Source organism: Schistocerca nitens, chromosome 12, assembly GCF_023898315.1.
Source record: "Schistocerca nitens isolate TAMUIC-IGC-003100 chromosome 12, iqSchNite1.1, whole genome shotgun sequence".
Taxonomy (NCBI): domain Eukaryota; kingdom Metazoa; phylum Arthropoda; class Insecta; order Orthoptera; family Acrididae; genus Schistocerca; species Schistocerca nitens.
Genome location: NC_064625.1, coordinates 73,084,750 through 73,094,760, shown reverse-complemented (window position 1 = coordinate 73,094,760; position 10,011 = coordinate 73,084,750).

Below are 10,011 nucleotides of genomic sequence, written 5' to 3'. Positions count from 1 at the left end.
CCGGCGCAGCCGGAGGAACTCCTCGCGCAAGAGCAGCGACAGCTCCTCGTTCCGAACGGACGCCGACGGACACCTGCTGTGCCCCGAGCAGAGCCCCAGCCCGCAGCACTGTGGAAGCGCCGACGCCGCCTTCGACGCCTCGAGGAGGGACTCCCGCAGGAGCGTCAGGTCCTTCAACGAAGAAGTCGGGGAGGTCCGCAGGAAGAACTCGAGGCGGTCCGACGAGGGCCGCGGGCTGTCCCGCACGCCGAGCCCGCGCCACGGGTCCGGGAAGCGCTCCGGTAGCCCGCGGTCGGCCGTCGCGGCGGGGCTGGACCCGCTCGCCTCCCGCGTCTGCTTCTACGTCGACGACTGCGTCATCGACGACGCGCCCCCGGAGGCGCTGCCGCAGCCCCGGCCGGCAGGGGCTCGCCACGGCCGGCGCGCGACCTCCATGAGGGACCCCGGCGGGGCCCGGCGCTACGCCACCAAGCTGAGCAGGCACGCCAGCGACGTGACCCCGGCCCAGCGAAACCGCGCGGGCAGCGTGAGGCGGACCCAGCGCGGCAGCCTCATGCTGCCCGGGGCGGGGCCCGGGGGCGGCGTCGGCGTCGGCGTGAGGACGCCCCCGGAGGAGCTGCCACCCAAGGAGCGGCGCCGGCGCACCATCGTCATGATCGTGGGCGCCACCTTCATGTTCCTGCTCGCCTGCAGCGTGCTCGTCGTCGTCGTCACACTGACGCACCACTCCTTCCGCCACCCGCCCGTCGACGACGCAGGTCTGTCTGGCGCACTGTGCAGCAGCTAAGCTAAGCCGCTCATCCACTTTTGTCCTCCAACTAACATAAAGCTGATGTATTAGCCACCACTCACATTGAAAGTTTCCTCTACTAATTCTTTTCGATTGGTTTTGACCTCGTACCAAATGATTCAAATGGCTCTGAGCACTATGGGACTTACCATCGGTGGTCATCAGTCCCCTAGAACTTAGAACTACTTAAGCTAACTAACTTAAGGACATCACACACGTCCATGCCCGAGGCAGGGTTAGAACCTGTGACCGTGCTCCTAGAACTGAATGGCCACACCGGCCGGCCTGGCCTCGTACTGGTATGGTTGGTTGTAACTTTGCTGTTGTTTAGCTATGCGTGACTTTGTACCTTTCCAACTGTTAGAGAAACCAAATATGATTCCCTGCTAGACTAAAACATGAATTTGGTCCTGTTTTACGATTTACAATCTTTCTAAAAATGTGTAGACTGATTAAATACTGAACTCTATGGTCCCTGCCCATTAATGATCTAACTAATCTGCATCTACATCTACATCGATACTCTGCAAATCACATTTAAGTGCCTGGCAGAGGGTTCATCGAACCACCTTCACAATTCTCTATTGTTCCAATCTTGTATAGCGCGTGGAAAGAAAGAACACCTGTATCTTTCCGTAAGAGCTCTGATTTTCCTTATTTTATGTTTCAATGTTCAAATGTGTGTGAAATCTTACGGGACTTAACTGCGAAGGTCATCAGTCCCTAAGCTGACACACTACCTAACCTAAATTATCGTAAGGTCAAACACACCCACCCATGCCCGAGCGAGGACTCGAACCTCCGCCGGGATCAGCCGGACAGTCCATGACTGCAGCGCCTTAGACCGCTTCGCTAATCCCGCGTGGCCCCTTATTTTATCATGGTACGTCGGTGTCAACAAAATATTTTCGCATTCGGAGAAGAAAGTTGGTGATTGGAATTTCGTGAGAAGATCCCGCTGCAACGAAAAACGCCTTTGTTGTAATGATGTCCATCCCAGATCCTGTATCATTTCTGTGACACTCTCCCCCCTGTTTCGCGATAATACAAATCTTGCTGCCCTTATTTGAACTTTTTCGATGTACTCTGTCAATCCTATCTGGTATGGATCCCACACCGCACAGCAGTACTCTAAAAGAGGACGGACAAGTGTAGTGTAGGCAGTCTCCTCAGTAGACCCGTTACATTTTCTAAGTGTCCTACCAATAAAACGCACTGTTTCGATAGCCTTCCCCACAACATTTTATACATGTTCCTTTCTGTTTAAGTTGTTCGTAATTGCAATTCCTAGGTATTTAATTGAATTTACGGCCCATAGATTTGACTGATTTATTGCGTAACCGAAGTTTAACGGATTCCTCTTAGCACTCATGCGGATGACCTCACACTTTTCGTCATTTAGGGTCAATGGCAAATTTTCGCACCATACAGATATTCATTCTAAACCGTTTTGCAATTTGTTTTTGATCTTCTGATGACTTTCTTAGGCGCCAAACGACAGCGTCATCTGCAACAACCTAAGACGGCTATTCAGATTGTTTCCAACATCGTTCATATAGATAAGGAACAGGAAAGGGCCTATAACAATACCTTGGGGAACACCAGAAATGACTTCTGTTTTACTCGATGACTTTCCTTCAGTTACTACGAACGGTCACCTCTATGACTGGAAATAACGAATCCAGTCACATAATTGAAACGATATTCCATAAACATGCAATTTCACTACAAGCCGCTTGTGTGGTACAGTGTTAATTGCCTTCCGGAAAACCATATATGCGGAATCAATTTGAAATCCCTTGATAATAGCATCCAACAATTCATGCGAGTAAAGAGCTTGTTCTGTTTCACAATAACATTGTTTTCTAAATCCATATTGACTGTGTGTCAGTAAACCGTTTTCTTCGAACACAGTATATCTTCCAAAATCTTGCTACATATCAACGTTAATGATATGGGCCTGTAATTCAGTGGATTACTCCTAATACCTTTCTTGAATATTGGTGTGATCTGTGTAACTTTACAGTCTTTGGGTACGGATCTTTCGTCGATATAATAGTGCTGTTCATGAAATTTTCGTAGCAAACTCATTCTGAAATGAATATATCTTAGCTCATAATGTAATGCCTGGGAAAACTGCGTAGCAGGAAGTGAAATTAAGGGGAAGTTAAAAGGGTTGCTGAAGTCGAGTCTGCGGATAGTGTAGCATTTTCAGAGCTGTTAAATGTGAATGCGGAGAGTTGGGTATTTGACGAGATGGTGAATGATCCACTTGGTGGTGAGCCAAGTGGTTGCGAAAAATGAGGAATGTGTCAGATACAAGGATTTGGAGGGAGTGACAGAACTTGGGTGGGGCTGATATAGATGCAGTATTGTCATAGGAGAGGATAGGTCGGGATAAAGTCGCGTAGCTGTGAAGGATATTGCAAAGTATTTGATGACGCTGTCGTTTACCGACTAATAAAGTCATCAGAAGATCAAAGCAAACTGCAAAACGATTTCGAAGAAATATCTGAATGGTACTAAAAGTGGCAGTTGACCCTAAATAACGAAAAGTGTGAGGTCATCCACATGAGTGCTAAAAGGAACTCATTAAACTTCGGTTGCACGATAAATCAGTCTAATCTAAAAGCCGTAAATTCAACTAAATACCTAGGTATTACAATTACGAACAACTTGAATTGGAAAGAAGACATAGAAAATGTGGAGGAAGGCTAACCAAAGGCTGCGTTTTATTGGCGGGACACAAAGAAAATTTAACAGACCTACTAAGGAGACTGCCCACACTACGCTTGTCCGTCCTCTTTTAGAATACTGCTGCGCGGTGTGGGATCCTTACCAGATAGGACTGACGAAAAAGTTCAAAGAAAGGCAGCACTTTTATGGGAGAGAGTGTTACAGAAATGATACAGGATTTTAGCTGGACGTAATTAAAAGAAAGGCGTTTTTCGTTGCGACGGAATCCTCTCACGAAATTCCAATCGCCAACTTTCTCCTCCGAATGCGAAAATATTTTTTTGACACAGACCTACATAGGGAGAAACTATCACCAAGATAAAATAAGGGAAATCTGTGCTCGTACGGAAAGACACAGGTGTTCATTCTCTCCGCGCGCTATACGAGATTGGAATAATAGAGAATTGTGAATGTGGTTCGATGAAACCTCTGCCAGGCACTTAAAAGTGATTTGTAGAGTATCGATGTAGATGTATAATACTCAAGTTTGGCCAGTTATCTGTTGTGGTAGTAACAGTACAAATTACACTCTAGCAAACAAACACCACACTCTCTGTGTCCCAGCTGCAGCTTTCTAACTACAGGTGTTGAGAACTGTGCGCAACGCTCCAGGCAACAAGTAACACTATTTTATACCCATCATTGAGTGCGACACGCTTTAAATAAAACTGACCTGGATCGAGGATGTAGACAGTGGTCGTAGGTGAAATATTATTTTAACGAACTGTTTTTAAATTACCTGATATATTATTACTTGTACGAAACTCATGTTAAAACTCTCATTAACACTGACAAAGGGCAATATTGGTACCAAATACTGTCACAAATGTTAGTCAAATCATTACTAAAACTAAAAAATACCTTACAGTACTCTGTCTTTAATGAATAATCAAACGTCCCTGGTATGGATGCCTCATTCAACAATGATTCTAGCTACTCGCGACTGCAGTGCCAATAAATAAAAATATTACCTTCATTCCTCTTCATATTCTTTTCATTCTAAATCACCAATCAAATCCTACCCCTCTATTTCACAATATTGAAACACAAACCATGTAACTTAAACACAGATGCACTTAACTTTACATCTTCATTGCCATGAGTCTTTCTCACTGCTACTCAAACGATGGAACTTCCGCGCTCCTCGGTGCAAAGCAGGGATGACAAAACAAAACACACCCTCCTGCGACGCAGCTACAAGTAACGTTAGCGACAGCCCAGGACGGTGCACACGTCCCGCGCAATCACCCCCCTCCACACCAATCCATATCCTAAGCTCCGCCCATGGTCTGCCGCATGTTCCAACATCAAAGTTGTTCGTATCACAGATATGCCAGTCATAACAAGGGAGAAAATCAGTAGTTAGTGCGAAATATAGTTTTTCCGGTAGCATTGTGAAAAGTATTAGAAATATGTTCATTGAATTAAAAAAAATGGTTCAAATGGCTCTGAGCACTATGGGACTCAACTTCTGAGGTCATTAGTCCCCTAGAACTTAGAACTAGTTAAACCTAACTAACCTAAGGACATCACAAACATCCATGCCCGAGGCAGGATTCGAACCTGCGACCGTAGCGGTCTTGCGGTTCCAGACTGCAGCGCCTTTAACCGCACGGCCACTTCGGCCGGCTGTTCATTGAATATGCGAGTTGAAAAAGCATCAGTGAGAATGAAAAATAGAAATGGTATGCACACTGTCTTTTTAATTTCATGAGCTTTTCGTCTGCACTATATCAAAAAACCTGACATTTGTTAACTGCAGTGAGCGCAAATTTCTGTCACCTCGCGTAGTGCAAGAAATTCTGTTGGGAAATATTAATTGGTAGTATCGCCAAGGATGCTGTCCATTACCTCGATTGTCTGAAGTCAATGTTGTGCATATACATGGCAAAGTCGACGTCTTGGTTTGTTTCTGATTACCTCATTAAGACTAAAGAACATAAGAGTGGAATAATGTAAAAATGCGTAATGCAAGCAGTCAGATATTTATACAGTGACATTCTTCATTAATATTTGCCTGTGTAATGGGTGAATTTGTACTTGTGAACTCTTATGACTGCTTGCTTATAGCAGACACGAGATTACTTTGAGTTCTTCAGTGTTTGAGAGCTTTAGAGCTGCCGATTGTCAAACATATGTACATAATTTCGGCAGTGTCATTCCAACACATCTTATCGTACTTTAATGTCTGTTAGATATCAGTTTTGACAACAGTTGGCGACAACAGTCCAGATTAGGTACCTTGTGTATGATAACTTTATTGAGAGTGCATATCTATGTTTCATTTTGACAGTATTACACAAACTGCTAAGAAGTACTAACAGCACAACACTGCTAGTATGAACAACCGCGGTAAAACAAAAAACGACGAACAAAAACACGACAGCGACGAGGACTACCAAAGATCATATTGATGCGCTCTTGGTTGGTGTGGCGAGGGGTATGTGTGGAGCGGGGTAAATGGGCGGGGCATGTGCAAATGTCCGGGTCTCTCGCTAACGTTTCCTCGCAGCTACTCTGACCAAAGACTGCGCGCGAATAATAAGAGGTTCAAAATTGTCGCTTAGCGTTTGAGACATCCAGAGTATGTACAAATTCCAGAAATGTGAATAACAAATTCCCAATAGATCTGTTTCAATAGTATTAACGATTATCAACGTCTCCCATCAATCTATATTTTACAAGTCCCACTCTAGTAAACAAACGCCACACACTTTATAAGCTTTGACGTTAGTATTTTGTTCAATATACACTTCCACAACGAATTCAGATTCTGCGCACTTTTAATCTTCCACGGACCTCACTTCATAAGTGAAACGAACACAAAAAATGTACAGGGCAGTGCACATAAAAGGCAGCCCATTTAAGTATAAAGGAAATGCAGCGAATTTACAGAAACGAAGATCGAAATAGACTTAACATTTATTTACAATGAAAAATACAGTGAGAAATACATTTATAGAAGATGCCGAAAGCGACTCCCTGCAACATCGATACATAGCTATGCACATCTAAGCATATTCAGACAGACCTGGCGTAAAGTTCGGATATCGATGGCGGGTACTGTCTTTAAGTTCCTGTATAGTCCGTGGATTTGTTTCATAGACCTTGCTCTTCAAATGTCCCCCACAGGAAAAAAAAAAAAACATGTTGTTTGATCCGGCGAACGTGGTGGCCACAGATGTTTGCTGACAGTTCGTTCCTTAGTGAAGACATCATCGGCTCGTTCCAGGGATAGAAGTATGGCAAGTGTGTCCATTCTGGTGGAAGAAGGAGTACTGTCTTTCATAATCCAGTGAATTGACCACAAAATGCCGGCCGGTGTGGCCGAGCGGTTCTAGGCGCTTCATTCTGGAACCGCGCGACCACTGGAGTCACAGGTTCGAATCCTGCCTCGGGCATCGATGTGTGTGATGTCCTTAGGTTAGTTAGGTTTAAGGGGACTGATGACCTCAGATGTTAAGTCCCACAGTGCTCAGAGCCATTTGAACCGCTTTTTTTAGCACAAAATGTATCAAAACATTCCACATATATGTTGAGAGTAGTGTCAAAAAATATCGGTCCAATGATGGGCGTTCCTTTTACACTACACCAAACGCTAATTTTTTGTCATGGAGTGGTTAATGACACACAGTGTTACGGTTCTCCGTTGCCCATTACCTCGTGTACTGTGATTTCACGTGCTTGGAAAGATAAAATCATGTTTCACCACTCATGATGTAATGGAAAAGGTCTAACAAACCATCGTTCATTCGGGAACAATGTGCAATAATCTGTACGTTTCTGACTGTCATTCTCCCATAATTTCTGCATAACTGTCGCACGATATGGCTCCGAAATAAGTCTTTTCAATATCCTCTGGGAAATCCTTCTACTTACATGCGCACGTTGGGCGAATTCATGTGTAGACGTCTTTGGGCCCTGAACTATTCTTCGGCGAATGCCTGCAGAAACTTCTGATGTACGAACTCAAGGAATTCTTTGTCTTTTTACATTTTCCACAGATCTTTAGGTGCGCCAGTTTTTGTACAGGCTCTGTATTGCTCTCTTTGCTGGTAGTCCTCTGGATATTTGACCTTAACAGAATCCGTTTTCACATATACTTCCACAATTTCAATCCTTTCTTCTATCGAGAAATTCATTTTGCTGACCGCAAAGGAAACCTCTAGCTTCACTGATGAAATAAACTAAAATGCTGACAGAAAAATGATAACAGCCTACTATTGCAGAAAACTGTCCATTGTTGTTGCTGTTTATTTCAGATGTCGAGTCATTGCATTCGCTTTGAAAAGGGAGGTGGGTTACTTTTAACTGCGACGCCCTGTATTTACCAGGATCGATTTTGACGCTCACTTTCATATTACTGCTGCCGTTGTGTTCTGTTAGAAAAAGGTGGCGCTACTGATAGTAGGTTTGATGAAAACTGCCTGACTCTAATTCCCAGTTAACAGCTACGTATAGTCTTACTTGCTAATCTGCCGCTGTCTCGACAATGGCCAGCTTCAGATCCCATCCCATCTTGCAGGGGTTTCTGATCGTTAAATAAAATACACTCATGCTCATAAATTAAGGCTAATTGCGGAATGTGGAGCGACACAACATGGCACTACACAAAACTGACGCTAATAGCATAGGCACATAGGTAACACACACGACACAGATCTGTAAGTCCACGGCATTGGTGATAAGTTGAGAAATACGTTCCGAAACACACGTTCTACAAAACGCCACTGTTTCTTGCCCATGTACCCCGACGTCAATAGGGGATATGGTCGCCATGCACACGTATACAGGCCGCACAACGGGTTGGCATACCCTGGGTCAGGTGGTCGAGCAGCTTCTGGGGTGTAGCCTCCCATTGTTGCACCAGTGCCTGTCGGGGCTCCTGAAGTGTCCTAGGGGTTTGAAGACGTGCAGCGATACGTCGACCGAGAGCATCCCAGACGTGCTCGATGGTGTTTAGGTCTGGAGAACCAACAGGCCACTCCATTCACCTGATATCTTCCGTTTGAAGGTACTCCTCCACGATGGCTGCTCGGTGGCACCGTGCGTTATCATCCATCAGGAAGAAGGTGAGACCAACTATACCCCTGAAAAGGCGGACATAGTAGTGAAAAATGACATCCCGATACACCTGATCTGTTACAGTTCCTCTGTCAAAGACATGCAGGGGTGTAAGTGCACCAGTCATAGCCCCACCCCACACCATCAAACCACGACCTCCATACAGGTCCCTTTCAAGGACATTGAGGGGTTGGTATGTGGTTCCTGGTTCACGCCAAATGAAAACCCGGCGAGAATCACTGTTCAGACTATACCTAGACTCGTCTGTGAACATAACCTGGGACCACTGTTCCAATGACCATGTACTATGTTGTTGACACCAGGCTTTACGGGCTCTCCTGTGACCAGGGATCAGTGAAATGCACCTTGCAGGTCTCCGGACGAATAAACTATGTCTGTTCAGTCGTCTGTAGACTGTCTGTCCGGATACAACTGTTCCAGTGGCTGCGGTAACGTCCCGAGCAAGGCTACCTGCAGTACTCCGTGGCCGTCCGCGGGCACTGATGGTGAGATATCGGTCTTCTTGTGGTGTTGTACACTGTGGACGTCCCGTACTGTAGTGCCTGGACACGTTTTCTGTCTGCTGGAATCGTTGCCATAATCTTGAGATCACACTTTGTGGCACACGGAGGGCCCATGCTACGACCTGCTGTGTTTGACCAGTCTCCAGTCGCCCTAGTATTCTATCCATCATAACGTCACCAATATGTGTTCTTTGAGCCATTTTCAACATACAGTCACCATTAGCACGTCTGAAAACGTCTGAACACTTACTCGCTGCACTGTACTCTGACATGCACCAACACAACCTCTGCGTATGTGTACTGCTGCCAGCGCCACCGTGCGACGACCGCAGGGCAAATGCACCGCATGGTCATACCTCGAAGCCCGCAAACCGCCCACCAGAGCGCTGTTTCACCATGTATCAGCATTATCCTTAATTTATGAGCATGAGTGTAGTTGTATCTGGCAACAGGGAATTTCAACAGGCTAGAAGTCTGACAGAACTGATGAAACTTGCACGTATTGTTAAAAAAAAGGAAAGGCTAGGTGGCTTGTTACAAGGTAATTAGGACTTACCCATACACAGCTGATCAATCTAGTCGAAATGTTCAAATGTTTGTGAATTCCTAAGGGACCAAACTGCTGAGGTCATCGGTCCCTAGACGTACACACCACTTGAACTAACTTATGCACACACACACACACACACACACACACACATATGGCGAGGGAGGAATCGAACCTGCGGCCGGCGGGTCCGCGCAATCCGTGACATAGCGCCTCAAACCACGTTGTCATTCCTCGCAGCGATCAATCTAGTCTGAAAAATCTTGCTGCAGACCAACATAAAAGCGACAAGTAACTGCAACATAAGCGACCGTTTTGATAACTCGTCCATCCCCTGATCACTCACACAC